Source organism: Schistocerca cancellata, chromosome 1, assembly GCF_023864275.1.
Source record: "Schistocerca cancellata isolate TAMUIC-IGC-003103 chromosome 1, iqSchCanc2.1, whole genome shotgun sequence".
Taxonomy (NCBI): domain Eukaryota; kingdom Metazoa; phylum Arthropoda; class Insecta; order Orthoptera; family Acrididae; genus Schistocerca; species Schistocerca cancellata.
In genome coordinates, this window is record NC_064626.1 from 859,516,040 (window position 1) to 859,540,713 (window position 24,674).

The 24,674-nt window shown below is 38.5% G+C and overlaps 1 long non-coding RNA gene across 1 annotated transcript in view; it reads left to right on the forward strand.

Moving 5' to 3' along the window:
* The window catches only part of LOC126189192 (uncharacterized), a 28,917-nt gene extending 26,148 nt beyond the window's left edge, over nt 1-2,769 (forward strand). Inside the window, exon 4 of the long non-coding RNA XR_007537918.1 lies at nt 146-2,769. This is a non-coding gene — a long non-coding RNA (uncharacterized LOC126189192). The remainder of the gene's footprint in view (nt 1-145) is intronic.
* Nucleotides 2,770-24,674: the final 21,905 nt, after the last annotated feature.

Sequence of the window (24,674 nt, forward strand, 5' to 3'; positions counted from 1 at the left end):
AAATATATTTAAAAATCTCATTTTAAATTTGTATTTTATCTATTTATTTTTCATTAAAAATAAAATTAAAATAAAGTCTTTGTTATTTAAGTTTTCAAAAATCTTATTGTAGACCTAATAATTCAGACTGCTTCTTTTATTTCAGGATTTGCTGCAGAATGCAGCCAGGTTTATAAATACATTTAATCATGATTACAAGAATTGGGGCAATATGTCATCGATTCAGACAGAAGAGCTTTTGAACTGACAAGGCTTGACTTCACTCAAGTTGTTTACCATTATGCTGAATTTAAGAATAAAAAGCATTGACTCAGCAAAGCTAAAGAGATGGCAGGGAAAGATTTTATTCAAAATTTCATGACACATTTTTAATTTTCTGTTTGTATACCAGAACTTACGTTGGGAGCTAGATTGACTGCATTTAGTTAAGTGAATTTAGAGGGGTTTTCTAATTTATGCGGAGAAATAAGAACAAAATGCAAATTTGAGCCCTGCAAGATCTTTAATGTTGATGAGACAGAATTTTCAACAGTTCCCGCAAAGGTGCCACCAGTATGAAGCTCTGATGGCAAAGGAAGGGTAGGAAAGGTTTCCTCTGCTGAGTGGGAAACAAGTATTAGCATTGCTTGCTGTGTTAGTGTCACAGTCAGTTCGTACCTCCACTTTTTATTTATCTTAGGGTCAGAATGTGTGTGGTGTAACAGACAACAAGTGGTCTGTTGCATGCGCCATCTATTGCCCCTGGCCCAGCACAAATTCTAATTAAATGATAAAATTGAGTTGCGGATTAGGATTTGTTAGTTATGTGCATAAATACTGCAGAAGTATTTGGTTTTTATATGTGCAGATAATTCAAATACCGAGCCAGCAACTGGTGCGGACTTTCCTTGATGCGGCAAGTAGCGGGCCGCCATGGAGCAAACACAGTGAGGCTGATGACATTGCTCCATGCAGGTCCAGAGTCGCGGTGGCGTGATACTCCGAGGCGGTTGTTGGACGAAGAATGTATAATGAGGAACTTTGTCTGTAACAGCGAAAGAAGGAAGAAGCAATTTAATGGCTGGTAACGCAGTAGGCGGTACATCAAGAGCCGACTGTACATAGGTATCAGAAAGAAATCACTCTAACTATTGTAAAAAAGGAGTTCTGAATAAGAGTTGTTACGAGAAGCAGTCAGACAGTGTCAGTTACTGGTGAATGATCACCATAGGCGACATTTTCTTCATCAGCTGCACCGTACCCTCTTTCACTTGATGAATTTAGTCAACACTAAGACAGAGCCGAACTACGCAAATAATAAAACTCATCAGTGGGGCAGGTACAGCGCAAATGCAGCTAGCATATCTTAATCCTTTAACTGCTCTGGACATGTTAACGCGCGCGCCTTTGTACCTATGCCTGTGTGCTCTGAACGTGTTTACACGCACCACCAGTCCTTCACCTGGCACTCTGAACATGTCTACACGTAGACATGTTCAGAGTACCAGGTAGAAGGACTGGTGGCATGCGTAAACACATTCAGAGCACACAGGGACAGGTACAAAGGCATGTGCGTTAACACATCCAGAGCATTTAAAGAGTTGATGGTGCTTCACCTGAATTTGTTGGAGTTGGCCCTGAATCTGGCATGCTTCAGGGCTTTGTAAAATAGGTGGAGCATTTCATTAAATAAGTAATACCATCACAAAGATATCCAATTTTTTTGTTTCTGGATAATCATACTTCACATCTCACTTTGGGAGCCATTACCCTCTGCAGAGGTTTCCCATTGCACACAAGACACGGATTGCAAACTTTGGATGTGTTATTTTACAGACCTCTGAAGACAACCTATAGTAGAGCTTGTACTGATTTATCTTGCTAATCATCCAGACCAAGTAATAACAATACAAGTCATTGCAAGCTTTTTCAACATTATCTTTAACAAAGCTGCATCTTTAAACAATGCAATCAAGGCCATTATAGACACAGGAACTGAGAAATTAATGATGAAGACTTCACAGCATCGCTAACAGTGAACACTCCTATCAATGAAAATTCAACCAACACAGGTGCTCTACCTGGTATGTCAGCAAACCCAACTGCAGAATTTGATGCACTGAAAGGTCGTTCATCTAACTCTACTACTAGCTCTATTTTATCCTTGTTATCCCAAGCAGAACCTCTACCAGGGTCTTCATCTAACCCTATACCTACTTCTATTTTATCTCCATTACCGCAAGCAGGACTTGGTGAATTATCACACCTAACTCCACATCTACCTGTGCTTTACCTCTGTTACCTCAAGCTCCTCCTAAAGGAGGCACAAAAGAACAAAGAAATAAGTTGCCATAACTAGCACATCCACGAAAATAGCTATGGAAGAAAAGAGACAAACAAAATAGAACAACAGGAAGAAGAAAGAAAAATGAAGAGATGTAAAAAATTGAGAGAGAATGCAAATGCAAAAGAAAAAAATATGAACGAAGGTCCTAAATGTAAACTTGTGTTCAGCAGAGGTTTTGAAGTGAAACAAAGAGAGGATCCTAGAATAGACTTCTGCAAATCATCTTCAGACACATCCAATGAAATTGAGTACACTAACAGTGTTTCCAATTATGTTGATGAAAGAGACAGCATCCTTTGTGATGAGGTTGGAAAAACAGAAATGTGGTCTCAGTGTTCCTGATGCAAAGAGTGGGCTCATGCTCCATGTATGGGCTTAAATTACAGAAAGCAAAGTAAAAAATGTTATATTTGTGACTTTTGTGAAAAATAGATAATCATCAATAAAATGTCTTTGTTTTCTAAATGAAATTTCATTTTGTCATCTTACCCATACCCCAAAGTCATCTTGCCTCTCCTGTAGGGTAAGTTGACAAAAAAAATCGTTAGTTTCAGGAAATACTTAAGCACTCAAATCTAAAGGGAATACATGAAGTAATTGATTTGCCATAAATAAACTATTTGACTTCAAAGTAAAGGCCAGAAAAATCACAATATACCTTAACGTCGTCAACTTACCCAACTTTCGCTTATACCATTTTGTACAGGACTGGGCATAATTTTTGTGTGGTACATGCAGTGTTTTGCATATCCAAAAATTTATCAATGATATAAAGCCACCAGTGGTTAAAATCTTTAACTTATAAACAATGAAATGGTAATTAACTGTAATAATCATTTTTTTTATATCATATCCAAATGCAGTGCTTAAAATGCAATAAATTGTGGTGAAACACAATTTCATGTGCAAATGCATGTTCTTTTGCACTTAAAACCTGAACAATGAAAGACTTTCGCAAACATTTCTTGTAATTACTGTAAGCATATATTTCTCATTATAATATGTTATCACTTTAAGCCATCTCAGCACAAGCAGTTCATGTAAAATTGGTTTTACGTGCATTTCATGTGCAACTTATGACTGCTATATCACAGCAATGGATAAAGCTTTCATAAAACAACAGGATGACTATTAACTAAATATATTTGTCTAAATTACATGTAACTGTCTACCTTTTTACAAAATTTGAACTGATCCGCACAAGTTTGAAACATAGAAGTTGTGCACATAAAGAAACTCACAAAAAATTGCATTTCTGCACATAAGACCTGAATGGAGCTAGATTTTTGAAAGCAAGTTTTCAGTTTCATCATAAAAGTGCATTTTTTTATTTGTATTGTTCACTTTAAACTGTTTTCTGTACATTATATTCACATAAGAACAAATTTTATATGTTACAAAGGGTGTTCAAAAAGTTTTGCATAGTCAGCTCTAATTTTTTTATGTTTTGCAGGAGGAGAATGAAATTTTTTGTGAACATACTTGCAACATTTAGCTACACATTGAGCCTACTCAATGTAGCCTCCATCAGCTGTGACACTTCTGGCCCAATGTTCTTTCCATGATGTAAATGCACTTTGGTAAAATTCTAGGAATTGTCTTTTACATGATCGCTTGACACAGGAAATACTGTCTTTCTCACTATCAAAGTTTTCACCGTGCAAGTGGGTCTTCAGATGACCGAAGAGGTAAAATTCAGACGGAGCTAAGCCTGGGCTGTAGGGCGGATGAGGAACAATTTTCCAACCCATTTTCCTGATTGTCTTCTGTGTCATAAGGGCTGTGTGGGGGTTTGGCATTGTGATGGTGTACTCTGATGAGCTGATGCTGAAGCTGTGTTCTGTGGGTCTTGATGGAACGTGGTCTTGATGGCATGTTATCACACATATGTCATTTTGGATGATTGATCAGTGGCCTCCTTATTCACATCACTCACTGCCGTTGATGGTCTACCGCATCGTGGATTGTCCAATGGAGAGAAATCACCTTCTTTAAACCTCTGCACCCACTGCTGGATACTGCTGCGATCCACTGTGCCCTTCCCATAAAAAGGGAGCAACTTCCTGTGAGTCGATGTGGCAGAGTCATGCCAGTCTTGAAGAGGAACTCCATCACCAACCATTGTCGCAACCTGACATCTACTTCACAGTCCATTATGGCTCACCTGTAAATAAAAGAAAATACTTTATATCTAAAAAGAAAGATGATGAGACTTACCACACAAAAGCGCTGGCAGGTCGATAGACACACAAACAAACACAAACATACACACAAAATTCTAGCTTTCGCAACCAACGGTTGCCTCATCAGGAAAGAGGGAAGGAGAGGGAAAGACGAAAGGATTTGGGTTTTAAGGGAGAGGGTAAGGAGTCATTCCAATCCCGGGAACGGAAAGACTTACCTTAGGGGGAAAAAAGGACAGGTATACACTCGCACACACACACATATCCATCCACACATATAGATGTCTGCTTGTGCCTGTATATATGTGGATGGATATGTGTGTGTGTGCGAGTGTATACCTGTCCTTTTTTCCCCCTAAGGTAAGTCTTTCCGCTCCCGGGATTGGAATGACTCCTTACCCTCTCCCTTAAAACCCAAATCCTTTCGTCTTTCCCTCTCCTTCCCTCTTTCTTGACGAGGCAACCGTTGGTTGTGAAAGCTAGAATTTTGTGTGTATGTTTGTGTTTGTTTGTGTGTCTATCGACCTGCCAGCGCTTTTGTGTGGTAAGTCTCATCATCTTTCTTTTTAGATATATTTTTCCCACGTGGAATGTTTCCCTCTATTATATTCAAAGAAAATACTTTTATACACCAACTTCTAGCTAAATGTTCCAAGTATGTTCACATAAAATTTCATTCTCCTGCTGCAAAAAATAAAAAAATAGACAAAACTGTGCACAACTTTTTGAATGCCCTTTGTACATGTAGCTCAACAATGGGTAAAGACTACTGAATTTTTAAAAAAATCGTTTTGACCTTGTCCATATACCTACCTTAGTGTAAAATTTGATCCAGTTCATACAAGTTTAAAGTGTAGAAGAGACGAGCTTCAAAACCTCCCAGAAAAACTTTTTTTTTTTTTTTTGCATGATTTTGCACATAAAATCTGAATGGTGCACATACAAATGACGTCATTAGCTGAGCATTAATTTCAGCCTAATTAACTTTTGCAAAAGAAATTAACCAGTTTATGCAATTTTGCTAGGTGCAAGCTCAAGTTTGTTGTTCAGACCTTGCTTAATTACTGTAACATAGCTACAGTAAGAATGTTCAAATGGCTATACAAATGGCTGCTGGTCTGAGCTAAACCAAAAACTTTTTACCCCACATTCCTAGCTCAAATAGGAACTAATCACCAAGACCCCCCCTCCCCCCCCTCCCAAAAAAAAAAAAAATAATAATAATAATAATTTGTGATTCTACACATGGCCTCTTCAAACATATTGGTTACAACATTTCGGCACCATGACAATTTCAAGATTGTACCATAAGTTCTCGTCAATATGTGACACAATTTTCGAATTAGCCAAGTGAGTAGGGCCCCATGAAACCTGTTATCCGACTGTGATCTTCAGTTGTTACAGATCCTCAATTTATGGTAGCAAAATATGGAGTAATGAATTTAACTGATTTCAGCATTTGAAATATAGATTTTTCACAGGAAATCTAAAATACAGTTTCAGAAGGATTGTGTGGTATCTATGGAATCAGCAAGCAGTCAGCAGTGTTGTGCTGTTGTTATAAACATCTCTTATGTATAAAAAAGTAGAGCTAACATGATACCAGTTTAAGTTATAGTCCGTGCATATGTCGCTAGATGTTGCAACAGATTTCACTTCAATAACTGATAATCAATTACAAAATTATATCACAACTCCCACATTCAGGAATAGAATCACATCATTAATTTCTTGCTGTACTGTGAACTGGATGTTCTTATACAGGCTATTAATATGCTGATGGAACTTATGCAGCTCTGCTTCTCCATGAGGCCAAATGATGATTGTGTAGTCGATGTATTGCAGCGAACTGTGTGGAGATTAAAGCAGTTTGCTCAAATGCTTGGAAAAGATGTCTACTGCCATTGAAGAGAGGGGAGAGCAGGAGGGGGGGGGGGGGTTCCCATTTTTATTTCATCCATTTGTTCATAATATTTGCTGTGCCAGGTGACATAGGTTGTTGACAGTAAACATAACCACACAAGGTCACTGATATCATGTGGTGTTTGTCTTGAGTGCTGCTGATAGTCTCTTTCATTGGTATTGGTGAAGAAAGATTCGCTGGTCCTGTGTAAGGTGAATTTAGTGAGTTAAATCCTTCACATATGATTCTGTGTGTCCCACAAGGGGACATAGCTTTCTAGTGAGATATTTTGCCAGATTGTTGGTAGGTGAGTCATTAACTATAGGCCTCAAGGGGCAGCTTTCCTTATGGATATTATGCATTCCATAAATTCTTGGTGCTATCAGGTCTTCAGTGATGAGTCCCTGACTGTGTCATAATCAGTTCTGGAGTCTTGGATTAAGGTACAAATCTGCTTAATAATCTTCCCCATCAAATCACTTTTAAGTTATTTGTAAATGGGATCACTCAACAAATCAGCTGTTTATGATTCATGTTGCATGGTATCCATTACAACAACAATGTCTTCTTCCTCCTAACTTTTTCTGCAGTGGCTCTTTCTTCCAAAAAGATATTATGTTTGGGTGGTTTCACTCTTTATGGTATGCTCACATGAAACAATCACATTCTTATTTGGAAATTTGAAACAGCTGGAAAAGAATATTAAAAATATACCTCATTAATCGCAGCTACACATTATCTGGTCACCTAGATTAAAGGATTGAAAATCCCTGTTGCCAAAATGGCAAGTAACAGTAGCACAAGTAGTAGTGTACTATAAACAGGCATTTGTTTTTTACACATGCATGTAACTATTTTCCTTCAAAAATATGAATTTACTGCTGGTGAACTGAATATTAAGCCACTAATAGAAGAAAAGCAGCAGTTGTTATTACAGCTAGTAACTGTTTATACAATTGAGGAAGCAGCATCTTTCCTTCTTAATTACTGTCTTATCTTTAGGTGACTTAAGCACAAATACTATTAAACAATATAGTGTTAGTTTATTTTTAGTATAGTATTCAGATTAAATTTCTACAAGTTGCCAGTTTTCTGTTGATGTACCTGTATATCTTGACTCCTTCCACATCCCAGAGAGATCTACTTTCTTGTTGGAATCTATGGAACATGATGGATGGATGGATGGATGAATGAATGAATGAATGAAGGACAAATGAATGATGCATGTATTTGTCCATTAAATAATTACAGTGAATATTGGTGTGCACATGTGACCCCACAAACAGATATCTTTTACGTCACTGACCACACAGTGCTGTGCTGTTCAAATCAGTCTTCAGATTTATGCATTCTGAATATGTTATGTCAGTAACAAGTTTAAAAAACATTTTACTAATATTGTAAATGATTATCAAAATGGATATGAGAGGTCTACCATAATGTTCTTTATTATTCATTCATACACAATGCTTTGCAAACCTTATGAAGAAGAAGAAGAGCTTTCAGTGAAATGGAATGACTCATGTTATACATCAACAGACAGAAGAACCCAGTGCAAGATATTCCTGTAAAGTATACTTACAAAAAACTGTAGCTTTTGTTACTCTTCTTGCTTTGATAGTTATAGGAATTATTTTATTGTAACTAATAAAGCATCTGCCTTGAAAGGTTCACTTACATCTATACAGTGCAAACATCTGTGAAGTGTATGATGAAGTGCACTTGTAATTGTACCAGATATTAGTATTTCTTTCCATATCATTTGTGAATGGAGTGCACAAAGAAAGACTGATTAAATGCTTCTGTGTCTGGTGTAATTAGACTAGATTTCTCTTACTAGCACGTACCAGTGCAATACATGGATAGTAACAGCATATCCTAGATTCTTCGCTTAAGACTGGTTCTCAAAACTTTGCTACTAGGATTTTGTGTGGCAGATGGCATCTGTTTTCAAGCATCTGACAATTCAGGTTTTTCAGCACCCTCTTCCCTAGGTCAAACAAACCTGACACAGTGCATACTGACCTTCTTTGTATACATTCATTATCCCTGTTACTGGCTTTTAGTGGATCAAAGATTTCTTAAGTAATAGGACCCAGTACATTGTCTTTGATGGTAAGTGTTCAGCAGAGACAAGGGTATCATGAGGAGTGCCCCAAGGAAGTGTGGCAGCTAGCTCTAAATGTAGAAAAATGTAAGCTAATGTAAGTGAGTAGGAAAACAATCCCATAATGTTCGAATACAGCATTAGTGGTGTGTTACTTGACTCAGTCAGGTGGTGTTTAAATATCTGGGCATAATGCCGCAAAGTGACATGGAATGCAATGAGCATGTAAGGATTGTAGTGGGGAAGGCAAATGACTGACTTCAGTTTATTGGGAGATTTTTAGGAAAGTGCTGTTCATCTGTAAAGGAGACTGCGACATTCGCCTGCTTTATTTCTTGGTTGATTGTCCTCTGTATCAACATAATGCATTGCTATACTGGATGAAAAATGGGGGTGGAAGTTCAACACTGACTACTTTAAATGATGTAGCTGACAGGTGCACATTTGCGTTTCACAGTTCTTTACTTTCACTGTTCATAACCCCTCAATATTACACAGTTATTTGGCCAGTTCACTATTGTTTAACTTTCGACAAGCCTCTTTAATAGTTTGCAGGCAAACATCAACATACTGCTACAATAGATTACTGTTGAACATCTACGAGCACTAAAAACCTAACCACACATTTTACAGTCTTTCAAATAAATTGAACAGACACAGTCATTACTTTAACACACGGCTTGTTGGTGTAACACTTATTTCACGGTTAAGTTGTTGCATTGTTATTGTTCTAACCAACACAGATTTCTTGTCTGAAATTCGGCCATGGACTTACTATCTTGGGACCAAAAATCGGGCCCTTATATATCATCACAATAATAGGCACTGAAACTACACATTGTTTGATGTTTAATTTACAGAAATTACAATTAAAACTTAACTCATTAAATTAACTGAATACATTGAACAATTGCACCTTTTTAACAGTTTCTTCTACTATAAGAGTTAGGCCAAATTATTTGTTCAACTGATGAAATTAACATATATAGTTATGCAAATAATACTTTGAACAAAATTGGTAATTTCTTTGGAATTAATTAAGATCAGCCTTTGCTAACATGTTTATGAATAGAACCAAATAAATCCTTCAAGAATACTATTAGTTGTTCCTCCAAATGTTTATAATTATTAAAGAATTTATATTTGTTTATAAGACAACAGTAGAATATAAGTGACAAAACAGTTACTGTCTTCACCCTATGATGGAAGATATTAACTAGTGAAAATAAATTGTAAAATAAATTACATACATAAAACTAAGCACAAAATTAGATCTGGTGTTATATTCTTTAAAACTCAGGGCCAACCTTCTCTTTTATGAAATTGCGGATTATTCTCATGTATGTTAATGATAACTAGTCGAAAATGAATATAAGGAGGCAGATGGCAAAACAAGAGGGGAAGTGAAAAGATCCCAGCTTGCTTCATCACATCAGCCCTTCATTGGATTGACCAGATATATATTGCAAATAGCTAACTGGGCAATTCAGTGACCACAAGTGACCCCAGACATGGGGTTTAACAATCAACACACCGAAAAAAATATTACATAAGAAATCTTATCAAAACTACATTACATACATTTTTTTCAGATTTATACTTATATGAACTGGCCATATGAAAATCCCCATACAAACTATTTATGTACAGTGTATCGTACAAGTGCACAAAATATCCAAAAGTTATATTTTTAATAAAAATAGGTATCTTCATCATAAATGATGTCCTTCTTGAATAAACAAAGACTACATTCTAAGATACATATCACTTGATACAAGTCCTGTCTTGCTTCAAATAATAAATCCTCAAGGGTTGCACTAGTTGAATTACACTGCACATTGCAGTTCACATTTTGACAGAAAATTTCCCTCGCTCAATGTTTAGTATTTTTAACAAGCACTTTTACTCTTTTAATGAGCTTTAACACACTTTCTCACCAAGTTCTCCACACATTCAACAGGTCCAAGTAGCAGTCAGCAAGGAAAGGCACTGCTATCAGTTCCCTTGGAGGTGGTTCTCCTCCGCCACAGTACATGAAAAAATTAGACAAAATACTCTAATTTAGCACACTTACTTTTTCTTCTAACCTAAGTCTAAGAAAAATGTTTCACACTAAAAATGATAGTCATTACTTTATAAATACATACATTACACAGTCCTCATAACATCACAATAACTATCACTAACATTGACTACAGATAGAACCGCTCGGCCACAAGGGCCGGCGCTTTTGAAGTACTGCATATTTATGGCCTCTGACTTCAACGCTATTTGCACACTAGGTTTTAGACTCTCATTTACTTTGCTTGTATATTGAAGGTAATTAGAGTGTATGTTATATTATTTCGGTGAAGGTGGGGAATAGTAAAAATCTGAAAATCAATTACACATTACACTACAAAACATTACTCTAAGTCATAACTGTCTGAAACTTGTTAAACCTGAAAGACTTTTGTTTCTTTCCCCTTTGCAAAACAGCAAAAACTCAAGATGTGCAGTAGCATAGATTTACTAATCATTAAGTTATGAAAAAAATTAGTCACCATCACATAACTTAATTACTATTCAAATCAAGATTAAGGGGATGGACGTTGTACCAAATCATTGCCCCACTTCTCCACTCAACTGTGAGCACTACTCTCATTCAACCAGAAAATTAAATCCACACAAAATGCTACCAAATAGTTGACCTGTCAGAATTTTCACATCAGCCTAGCACCACAGTTATCAGTTAATCAGCAAAATTATTGTTCTTCATTCCAGTATTAATAGTTTAAGCTCATAATTCCTCAGAACACAAATAGAAGTTTTCAGATAACCTATAGACCCAATGATGCAGCATTATATGACTTGTAAATATTGCTCTTTCTGTTAATCTCTCATTCCAAGCTGCACTGTCATGAATTGCACAATATACACAGTACCCAATGTCACCTAGTTCAAAATTAGATCATCAATACAGTTACCCCACATTTGTTTGTATATATTCATCTTTTTCATTACTCAACCACCTCTGTCAGCTCCATTATGTTACATCATTTCTTATCCTGTTAGGTAGTGGAGTGCATTCCCAAAAAATATCTCTACTGCAAAGACAGACTCCCTAACCATTAAGACCCTAACATTATTCATTGCTTTATTATTTCATTATTGCTTCATGATCTAATAAATATTGATCCAGAATTAAAGTCATCTCCTCCATTTATTTACTTGAATTTGTCCTACCATTTCTGTGCCCATTCTGGCTATCCTCCACCCATCCATTCCTTGAACTTCTACTGCAGTCAGTCCTGTTCATCCTGTTTATCTGAAATTCTCTCTCTGATTGATTATTGTCATCAAAATTCCTCCTATGATCTTCCACTGAGGACTTCACCCTCACCACTTTACCAGCATAATTCAAGAAATCACTAAAATTACCCATAGGGGCAGGTACAAGCAATTCTCTAACTTTCTGAGGCAACTTAGTTTCTAAACCCATAATTATGGATTCACTATCGAACTCTTTGTCCAAATATTTCAGTTTGTTTATCCAAAGCTGACAGAAACCTTTCACAGTACCCTTCCTAGAGTCAGATTTCTCTTCTCCCCAAAATTCACTCAAAGTAGTCTGCTGTTTCTCTTTGGACCAATATTCATCTACAAACCCCCCCATGAACCATGGACCTTGCCGTTGGTGGGGAGGCTTGCGTGCTTCAGCGATACAGATAGCCGTACCGTAGGTACAACCACAACGGAGGGGTATCTGTTGAGAGGCCAGACAAACGTGTGGTTCCTGAAGAGGGGCAGCAGCCTTTTCAGTAGTTGCAGGGGCAACAGTCTGGATGATTGACTGATCTGGCCTTGTAACAATAACCAAAACGGCCTTGCTGTGCTGGTACTGCGAACGGCTGAAAGCAAGGGGAAACTACGGCCGTAAATTTTCCCGAGGGCATGCAGCTTTACTGTATGATTAAATGATGATGGCGTCTTCTTGGGTAAAATATTCCGGAGGTAAAATAGTCCCCCATTCGGATCTCCGGGCGGGGACTACTCAAGAGGATGTCGTTATCAGGAGAAAGAAAACTGGCGTTCTACGGATCGGAGCGTGGAATGTCAGATCCCTTAATCGGGCAGGTAGGTTAGAAAATTTAAAAAGGGAAATGGATAGGTTAAAGTTAGATATAGTGGGAATTAGTGAAGTTTGGTGGCAGGAGGAACAAGACTTCTGGTCAGGTGACTACAGGGTTATAAACACAAAGTCAAATAGGGGTAATGCAGGAGTAGGTTTAATAATGAATAGGAAAATAGGAATGCGGGTAAGCTACTACAAACAGCATAGTGAACGCATTATTGTGGCCAAGATAGATACGAAGCCCACATCTACTACAGTAGTACAAGTTTATATGCCAACTAGCTCTGCAGATGACGAAGAAATTGAAGAAATGTATGATGAAATAAAAGAAATTATTCAGATAGTGAAGGGGGACGAAAATTTAATAGTCATGGGTGACTGGAATTCGAGTGTAGGAAAAGGGAGAGAAGGAAACGTAGTAGGTGAATATGGATTGGGGCTAAGAAATGAAAGAGGAAGCCGCCTGGTAGAATTTTGCACAGACCACAACTTAATCATAGCTAACACTTGGTTTAAGAATCATGATAGAAGGTTGTATACATGGAAGAACCCTGGAGATACTAAAAGGTATCAGATAGATTATATAATGGTAAGACAGAGATTTAGGAACCAGGTTTTAAATTGTAAGACATTTCCAGGGCCAGATGTGGACTCTGACCACAATCTATTGCTTATGAACTGTAGATTAAAACAAGAAACTGCAAAAAGGTGGAAATTTTAAGAGATGGGATGTGGATAAACTGAAAGAACCATAGGTTGTAGAGAGTTTCAGAGAGAGCATTGGGGAACAATTGACAAAAATGGGGGAAAGAAATACAGTAGAAGAGTAATGGGTGGCTTTGAGAAATGAAATAGTGAAGGCAGCAGAGGATCGAGTAGGTAAAACGACAAGGGCTTGTAGAAATCCTTGGATAACAGAAGAGATATTGAATTTAATTGATGAAAGGAGAAAATATAAAAATGCAGTAAATGAAGCAGGCAAAAAGGAATACAAACGTCTCAAAAATGAGATCGACAGGAAGTGCAGAATGGCTAAGCAGGGATGGCTAGAGGACAAATGTCAGGATGTAGAGGCTTATCTCACTAGGGGTAAGATAGATACTGCCTACAGGAAAATTAAAGAGACCTTTGGAGATAAGAGAACCACTTGTATGAACATCAAGAGCTCAGATGGAAATCCAGTTCTAAGCAAAGAAGGCAAAGCAGAAAGGTGGAAGGAGTATATAGAGGGTCTATACAAGGGTGATGTACTTGAGGACAATATTATGGAAATGGAAGAGGATGTAGATGAAGATGAAATGGGAGATACGATACTGCGTGAAGAGTTTGACAGAGCACTGAAAGACCTGAGTCGAAACAAGGCCCCCGGAGTAGACAACATTCCAGTAGAGCTACTGACGGCCTTGGGAGAGCCAGTCCTGACAAAACTCTACCATCTGGTGAGCAAGAGGTATGAAACAGGTGAAATACCCTCAGACTTCAAGAAGAATATAATCATTCCAATCCCAAAGAAAGCAGGTGTTGACAGATGTGAAAATTACTGAACAATCAGTTTAATAAGCCACAGCTGCAAAATACTAACACGAATTCTTTACAGACGAATGGAAAAACTAGTAGAAGCTGACCTCGGGGAAGATCAGTTTGGATTCCATAGAAATACTGGAACACGTGAGGCAATACTGACCTTACGACTTATCTTAGAAGAAATATTAAGGAAAGGCAAACCTACATTTCTAGCATTTGTAGACTTAGAGAAAGCTTTTGACAATGTTGACTGGAATACTCTCTTTCAAATTCTAAAGGTGGCAGGGGTAAAATACAGGGAGCGAAAGGCTATTTACAATTTGTACAGAAACCAGATGGCCGTTATAAGAGTCGAGGGGCATGAGAGGGAAGCAGCGGTTGGGAAGGGAGTGAGACAGGGTTGTAGCCTCTCCCCAATGTTGTTCAATCTGTATATTGAGCAAGCAGTAAAGGAAACAAAAGAAAAATTTGGAGTAGGTATTAAAATCCATGGAGAAGAAATAAAAACTTTGTGGTTCGCCGATGACATTGTAATTCTGTCAGAGACAGCAAAGGACTTGGAAGAGCAGTTGAACGGAATGGATGGTGTCTTGAAGGGAGGATATAAGATGAACATCAACAAAAGCAAAACGAGGATAATGGAATGTAGTTGAATTAAGTCGGGTGATGCTGAGGGTATTAGATTACGAAATGAGACACTTAAAGTAGTAAAGGAGTTTTGCTATTTGGGGAGCAAAATAACTGATGATGGTCGAAGTAGAGAGGATATAAAATGTAGACTGGCAATGGCAAGGAAAGCGTTTCTGAAAAAGAGAAATTTGTTAACATCGAGTATAGATTTAAGTGTCAGGAAGTCATTTCTGAAAGTATTTGTATGGAGTGTAGCCATGTATGGAAGTGAAACATGGACGGTAAATAGTTTGGACAAGAAGAGAATAGAAGCTTTTGAAATGTGGTGCTACAGAAGAATGCTGAAGATTAGATGTGTAGATCACATAACTAATGAGGAAGTATTGAATAGGATTGGGGAGAAGAGAAGTTTGTGGCACAACTTGACCAGAAGGAGGGATCGGTTGGTAGGACATGTTCTGAGGCATCAAGGGATCACCAATTTAGTATTGGAAGGCAGCGTGGAGGGTAAAAATCGTAGGGGGAGACCAAGAGATGAATACACTAAGCAGATTCAGAAGGATGTAGGTTGCAGTAGGTACTGGGAGATGAAGAAGCTTGCACAGGATAGAGTAGCATGGAGAGCTGCATCAAACCAGTCTCACGACTGAAGACAACAACAACAACAACAACAACAAACGCTTTCTCAAAACTTTACCATGAAATACAGCTATCAGCTACCTGAGTTGCCCATGTATAAGCATCCCCCTTCAAAAAACCTCTCACAAATTACATTTTCTCTTTGTCATTCCATGTTTCAGACAAATCATTAAATTCTCTAATGAAATTCAGTGGATGCACTTCCCCATATTGTTCAAAATTATTACATTTCTTGCAAGTTACAAATGAAGGACTGTGTGCGTGCGTCTCTACTTACCTCATAAATCTAAAAGATAAAGTATATTATATGCATGGTGTGACCTCTTATTCAGCTTGTCACTTATATTGTATTCGCTTGTTTACCTGCAGCAAGAGTTTTCTGGTCCCTCAATTATAATTAGTGCATGTAATTTCAATAATTAAATTTGTAAATATAGAGATATAATGTACATAGTAGCATAACTTCAGTAAATATTTCGTAGTTTAGGATCCCTTCTGTGTATATAATCCCTTAGCTTATCTTTGTTTGTGTGCATTGTGTAGATAGTCATAGTTGTGGCATACACTCTCCCTCAATTTTCTATGTCTCAGTTTATTCAATAGGCTTTAGAAATGCTAGTGCGGGCCATAGCTCATAGGGTTTCTTTGATTTGGGTGCTGCAACACTTTCAGCTGTGTCTGGCATGCACATGCTTACAGTTTGTTGACTAGCTTTCTCCCCAACGTTCATGCGCTGCATCGCTCTGTTACCAATAATGTCGCGGCGAGTTGTGTACTGCAGTGCATGCTACCGTGTGTTCCACAAGTTTGTTTATTCATTTACAACTGCGCTATGCACAAGGCAAAGCACTGTGTTTAAAGTATTGTCGTCTTTAAACACATAAACGTAAAGATCTTCCTTGTTACATCCACTCACCTTATCATTTACACAATCTTACATATAAGAAGAAAATTTCCTTATCAACTAACAACATAAATGCTGAAATGTGATTTTCCAGCATCCTAAATCTCATATTATTATACATATATACAACTTAGAGGGTATACCTACCCTGATCGTATCTGATAAAGCAAGTGTTGATCAAGCTTGTGCCCCCACTCCCCTCCAAGGTCACAGAATGGGGGCCTATCATGACCGGTTCAAGTTTTCCATCGTCATGGTGGCATCGCTCTCTAGGTTAGGCGTAACTTCCACTATGTTGACCATTGGTGTTTGGTTATGCCAATTAGTGTCCTGAGAGGCTCTCGACTGAAATTCTCTTTGCCTCTGCCTCAGCATATGTGTGTTACTTTGCTGGCAGAATTCCGCTGTCTGTGGGTTATGCAGTTGTCTGTTATTGTTTTGCCTTCGCCAAGCAATCAGCTGATTATTGCCGGCAGCTTGTGTGCGCACATATTGTACAAGCTGGCCATACACTGCTCGCCCATTGTAATTGTTTTTGCTAAATTTTTGCCCATTTATTTTCTGTACACCTTTGTATTTACAGCTTTCTCCATTGCCATTGTGATTACCATTACCATTACCATAGAACTGTGTGGGGTAAGGTTGCCATCTGTGTTGTACTACGTATCTGTTGTTTACTTGTTGGTCTGTAAATTTCTGTGTCGTGATTGGCGTATTAAGAGGCTCCGGTTGTACTGATCTCTCTTCATATACTAAATCTACTGAGTCCAGTACAGATAGAAAGTATTTGGTGTCGTTTTCCAGGATGGTAATAAGTTTTTCCCTAATGTGGGCAGGACGACGGCTCTTTAAATTTTCAGCACGTTTAATTGAGATACCAGGTTCATCCAGAATCTGGTTTCATTCAGATGTCTTTAAAAATAGCCTCTTAAGCTTCCATTACTTGCCATTGAATGGAGCTGGATTGAATACTTCATGTCTGAGCCCCTCTTGTACAGCCTCAGAGCAATACTTATCCAGAAATATTCTCTCAAATTGTTCATAGTAGTTGCAACATTCCACCATGTCCGTAGCCCATAGCAGAATATCACCTTGTATGTATCCAACAACAAGTCTAATTTTCTGGGCTTCGGTCAAGATACAAGGTAAAACATTTTGAAATGCTCTGATAAAGACCACAGAGTTTGTTCTTTTCCCTTCAGAAGTAAATATCAGGGATTGTGAATGCCTAAGTAACCCCTCATCTGCAAGTAATGTTGACAAACACACTTCGCCATCAGTGACAGGCATGTTTATGTTTGCTTGTGGGGTAGCACATGGCAACTGTGCTTGCTTGACAGGTGCAACTGCCAGCAAGTGTTGTCGCATTGTGCAAACTTTGCTATTTTCTTTGACATGCTAACCCCATATTGTGGATAACCAGTAAAGGTATCTTAACTTCTTTAAAAGCATTGCGTCTCCTGAATTTGAGAATATGCTTCACTCAGGTTTTGAAACTCACCTGTAAGTTGTTCCTGTTTACAGTCTATGGATGCTATCTTTTCTGTTAATGTATTTTTATTGCAGGACATATCGGTAATTATTTCTTGTTTCAGTTGTTTACCGAGCCCTGTCAACTTCCCGGATAGTTCACCTGATAACTAAGTGTGTATAATTTTGCTCACCTCACTGAACTGTTGACTAATACTGTTATGGAAATTGTGAAATGCCTGATTTTGCTGTGTAAACCCTATATTTTCTTGATGTTTTGTCAACCGCTGTTGTTACACTCTTAAGCTGTTGTGTTAACTTTCTTGAAATTGCTGTTGTCTTGTAAGCTGTTGTGTTATTAGTTGCATGTGTTGTGTCAAATTGTGGGTGTCGCTAGTATTTACATTGCTTTTTCGTACTGTTTCCTGCTCTTGTGTTTGTGGCGTCGTGAGCGAATAACCAAAGGAATTTTCGCTGTCGCGCACTTCAGTTTCACTATTTGAAAAAATGTTTCCCAGTGAGAAATGGGAAATTGTCTCATTGTTCATCATAGAAGTGACATCATGATTAGTTATATTACCAGTGTCATTATTTTATAGTAGTGAGACGCCAGCCTGGTTGTTTGGTAGCCATTGGCCAGTTCATGAGTTGGCACGTTACTTTTAACTGTTCCCAAGCTCGGATTTCTGACCTCTTGGCATATTGCATTTTGTAATGAGTTTTCAACAATGGCCATTTCCTTTGACTCCATTGTTAACAGTGTTTAACAAAATTATGAAAAGAAAAAAAATGATTTTGTTTGTATCAGTACTTTTCTATTAAAGCAGATTTATATCCATAGTCATTACTGATCCTGATTATTTTCTGATACAGCCTTACAGAATTTGAAAGAATTATTTTGCACTCTAATGTTGACTTTATATAAATTTTCATCTTTTCTATAGAAATGCACTTTCCGTAAAGCATATTAATTGGAAGGAAAAGAGATTACCTACTGCGAGAGAGACGGCGCCAAGCGTGGCCGTATAAGCATACGGTGTAGCAGCTTCCTACCTTAACCACTGAAATCTGCATTCTCAGTGCATCTTGTTTGCAGGGAGTATTTAATTTTTAATTTGCTCCTTCAAGTTGTCAATAGTTCCAACCCCATGGACATGTAACAAATGCAACAAAGGCCTCATTAGTTTCTTGTAATGATAAAATAGATCATTTATCTCAAAAAAAATTTTATCTCAACAATTGAAAGGTCTGTTCATATTTCACTCGGTGCTATCCTTTGAATGGTCACCATTGAATAGTGGCAGGGGGTAATAAAATGTGATATATAATGGAAACTGATTAATAATTGCTGTTTACATAATTAAAAAAAGAAATTTTGAAATAATAATTGAAAAAAAATTGGAAGATACACATATCCTGAGTGAACTTTAACTGGCATTAATATCAACAGACCCCCAATATTCAATGCATTTATTCAGCATTTAAATTTACATACTTCTTTTTCTTGTTACTGCCATTGTGCATAGAGCTTGTATATATCCACACTCGCTGTTGACAGTGAGCTCAAGAACAGTTTACAGTACAGTTTTGATGAAGGAGACGCAACAGCCAATCAGTGCTTAGGTTTCCTGGCCACAGTACAACTGCAACCAGTCAACGAGTAGGTTCTATAGAAGCAGCCATTGAGTACAGGAGCAGCCAATGTAATGCATCATATCATTACTATTTCTTTTCCTTTTCTCCCTACCTTCTCCTAAACTATCTGAACAATGGTGTTTTCCTTCCTGTCCCTCTGCATCTCCCTAACAGCCACACCGTCAACCACCACTCCTCTCCTACAAACCAAGCTTCGCCAACTTCCTTAATATCACACAGCCTTCACCACTACCTCCCAGACCAAGAATGACGCATAATCCCAAGAACCAGTCACAACAGTACAGTGTCCTTAACCTCTCATCTAAAGCACTTTCCTGAATTATCTAAGGGCCTCACTTTCAACCCCAAACCCGCATTTGATCATGCTGCTTTGGTGAAGGACCTACATAATATCCATTGGAAGTATCACTTTGCAAACCAATCTCAAAACTTTTCCAACAGCAATCCTGACATTGAGCCCTGCCTTCAACAGTTCAGACCACAATCCCAACTTGATCCACTATTACTACCACTACCTCAAAATCATCCTTTACAAGCCTTCCAAGAATTCCTCGCATCCAGCATTGCTTCACAACCCTTCTTCAAATTCCTACAACATGACCCTAACCTGTCCTCTCCAGAACTCCAGGCTCTACATTCCCTAAAAGCTGATGACTCCATCATTATCCTCCCAGCAGACAAAGGATCTACCACTGTAGTACTTGACCAAAAAGAGTGTGTTAGTGAAGATCTACACCATCTGTCTGATGCCTCTACATACAGTGTCTGCCATCAAGGTCCCATCCCTGTGATTCAGACTGACCTGCAGTCCTTCCTTAACACCTCAGGCACCTCACAAGGACTAACACCTCAATCCATAGAACTTCTCACCCCACCCAAACCAGGCACCCCCACCTTTTACCTTCTTCCTAAGATCCACAAACCCAAACATCCTGGCCATCCTATAGTTGCTGGCTTCAAATCACTCACTGAACGTTTATCTGCCTTAGTTGATCAACACCTGCAACTCTAAGTACAAAGACTCCCCACCTACATCAAAGATACCAACCATTTTCTAGATCATCTGAAATCTGTGCCTGTCCCACTCCCACCACACACCTTGCTTGTCACCACTGATGCCATCTCCCTCTATAACAACATTCCCCACATACATGGTCTGTCCTCAGTCAGTGCCACTTGATTCAAAACCTATGACTTACTTAATACTCACCTTAATCAACTTTATACTTACCAACAACTGCTTCACCCTTGAGGGGCAGACATACAAACAAATCAGGGGTACAGCCATGGGAACTAGGAAGGCTCTTTCCTATGCCAACCTTTCCATGGGTCACTTAAAAGGGGCTTTCCTGGGATCCATAAGTCTTCAGTCTCTGGTTTGGTTTATATACATTGATGACATCATTACCATATGGACTCAGGGTGAGAGTGACCTGCTAAAATTCCTCAAATCTCTGGATACCTTCTCCCAATTAAATTTCACATGGTCCTATTCCAAATCCCATACCACTTTCCTTGATGTTGATCTTGTCCTGACTGAAGCCCAGCTATACATTTCTGTCCACATTAAAGCAACCAACAAACAACAGTACTTACATTTTGACAGTTGCCATTCTTTACATTCAGATGTTCCCTCCCACACAGCCTCGGCATCCGAGGCAAAAGTATTTGTTCAGATGCAGACTCTTTACAGCAATACACCACCATACTCACATCAGCCTTCACTGCATGTAATTACCCCACCAGACTAGTTAAAAAGCAGATTTCCAAGGCCATCAAATCAAATCCTGGTACTACTGCTGGTCCCTCTAAAAAATAACTTCAGAGCACATCACTGGTGATTCGGTATTATCCTGGTCTGGAATGTATTAATCAAATACTTTGACAGGGCCATGACTTCCTAAAATCATGCCCTGAAATGAGAACAATTCTGTCTGAAATTTTGTCCACCACACCTAGAATAGCTTTCCGTTGGCCTCCCAATCTCTGCAATATTCTTGTCAGACCCTATGCTCCTTCTGCACCCATCTCCCTACCCTATGGCTCCTACCCCTGTGACTGTCTCCGCTGCAAGCTGATGACTCCAGCAGACAAAGGATCTACCACTGTAGTACTTGACCAAAAGGGGCATGTTAGTGAAGATCTACGCCATCTGTCTGATGCCTCTACATACAGTGTCTGCCATCAAGATCCCATCCCTGTGGTTCAGACTGACCTGCAGTCCTTCCTTAACACCTCGGGCACCTCCTTCTGCCTGAAGTAGGATCACTGGCTCCGAAAGCTTGTCAATTACGTGATACTTTTGTGTATGTGGTCTTCCGCTGCTTGGTGAGTAGATTTTTTTATCCAACCTCTTATATTTCGAAAATAAGCCAATTCTTTCACTACGTGAATACCTGGCCTCCTTTCAAGGGATTGCTGTGTTAAAAAGACTTCCTTTAAGCAGGGATACCTATCAGCTGACTTAAGCTTCACTCCTACCACTACCTCTAACAGTCATGTAATTGGCAAAACATATACTATCAAAGGGAGAGCCAGAGCCACCTGCAAAATGACGCATGTCATATACCAAATGTTATGTAAAATCTGTTAGGCCTTCTACATTGGAATGGCTACCACCAAATTATCAATTAGGATGAATGGGCATAGGCAGAGGGTGTATACTGGCAACTCGCAATATCCTGTTGCAGAGCATGCTCTACTATATGATATTCAAGACCTCGATGCCTGTTTCACCACATGCACCATCTTGATCCTTCCCCCAGACACCAATTTCTCAGAGCTCTGCTGGTGGGAACTAGCACTACAACATGTCCTTGGTTCTCACCACACACTTGACCTTAATTTACGTTAATTTCTTCCATCTCAGCATTTCTTCACTGTAATTACTCTTTGCTTTACTCTGTTTTAGTTTTCTACATCTTTCATTGTCTTTCCCATCTACTTTTCACCGCACGCCTCCCATATAATGCACTTAGCTTTTCACTCTTACTGACTCATATGTGATGTTTAAGGAGTAATCTCTGTCTGCATATTATCCTGTCTTCCAATTTTAAGCTCTCAGGTTTTCAAATCTCTTCTGATCCAATCCCCAACAATCAGTCTTTCATTCTCATCTTGTAGGTAAGTCTCCCCTGACCCGCTGTTTAGGGCAACTTTCCCGAAATCTACCCGTTTTCCTTGACCTCTCCAGTCCTTTTCTTTCATCCCTCTTCCTTCCCTTTCAACCCTTCTGCCTGAAGGAGAATCACCAGCTCCAAAAGCTTGTCAATTACATGTTTCTTTTATGTGTGTGTTCTGCCACTGCTTGGTGAGTAGCTTTTTTATCCAACCTCTTATATTTTGATGAAATAAGCCAATTCTTTCACTACTTGGATGCCTGGCCTTCTTTCAAGGGATTTCTTTGTTAGAAAGACTTCCCTTAAGTAGGGGCACCTATCAGCTGACTTAAGTCTAAAAAAGTTGCATTTCTAACACCAACTACTACAGCAATTCTCCCATGAGTGATCCCTCCACCACCCACTATACTGTCACCTATAGGCTTTACCACCTTCCCTTCCCATACCTATTGAGGAGTAGGCCATGCCTAGTGAAACCAGATCTATTGATAGACTCAACTGGCACCATTGCAATGTGAGCCAAGCCCTCCACCATCAGTGCCTTCTTCAGCCCCATGTTAAAATGCCTAACAGCAGCATTAAGGTGAGGCCGATCATAATGCTGAAACAGAAGCACAAAGTGCACTTTCGTGCCACCAGTTTGAGCAGCTATCTTCACCAGGTCTTGAACTTATGCTTTATCAATATTATGCTCACTGACAAATGTGTATGACAAACATGAAAATAGTGGAAATTTACAATAAATGAAGACAATAGCCATTGCTGTTGAAAAGCAAAGCTTGGATCATGATATGACAGTTATAACATTACATGTGCAGAACACAGAACTATGCCACAGCAATCAATCTCACGAACTTTGTTTACATCACGACAGTAAACTTTCAAGTGCTTCTGTAGGTCAAACTATTCACATGCAGAAAAAGGTGAAAAATATTCACTGATTATGTAAATACTTACACTGTGATACAAGGAAACAATGGCTGGTGTGTTTTTTTAGAACACAAAATGAACTCATAACCATCAATTTACAAAGAAATACACTGCTTGCAAAAAGTGAAGCACTCAAAAGACATAGTCATATGGCAATGTAACATTATACATATACACACCACTGATGAGTATCTAAATGATTAGAAATATAATTCTCTATGACAGATGGAATGGCTATCAGAGTGCATTAGCATTGCTCATGTTCCGCATTGTTACCATGCCTAGTAGGGGTATATAAGGGCTAGAACAGCGTCAGATGTCTTGTCATCACTGTGACTGACATGGAGGTGCCACATACTTTATGTGGGACAGCGCTGTCAGCACCTAACAGAGTTTGAAAGGGGTCTTATTGTGAATCTCCATTTGGCTGACTGGCCAAATCATCCAGCAACCAGATTTGTAGGGCACTCAAATGTGACAGTGGCCTGAAGTTGAACTGCATGGAAACTTACAGATAGGTTTAGATTAGATTAGATTTACTTTCATTCCAACTGATCCGTAGTGAGGAGGTCCTCCAGGATGTGGAACATGTCAGAAAAACAACAATACATGACAAATATTTACAACTAAAACAAATAAGCTAATGTACCATTCCACAGGTCCCAAGTGGAATGATCGTCATTTTTTAATGAACACTAAGAGTCATTTTACAAATACTAATGCACTGAACTTAAAATAAAAAAGTTTTTTATTTATTTATGAGGTAATAAACATGTAATACAACTACTGTAATACTTCTTTACAATGAACACATTACTGCACTGAAATGGTGCAGAAGTTAGATTATACTTACACACACACACACACACACACACACAAATTTTTAATGAACACATTACTGCACTGAAATTGTGCAGAAGTTATGTTGTACTTATATACAAATCAGTTGGTTTTACTAAGAAATTCATCAATGGAGTAGAAGGAGTTGGCCACCAATAAATCCTTTAGGCTTCTCTTAAACTGAATTTCATTGGTTGTTAAGCTTTTTATGGCTGCTGGCAAGTTATTGAAAATGTGTGTTCCTGAATAATGCACACCTTTTTGTACAAGACTAAGTGACTTTAAATCCTTGTGAAGATTATTCTTATTTCTAGTATTGATTCCATGAA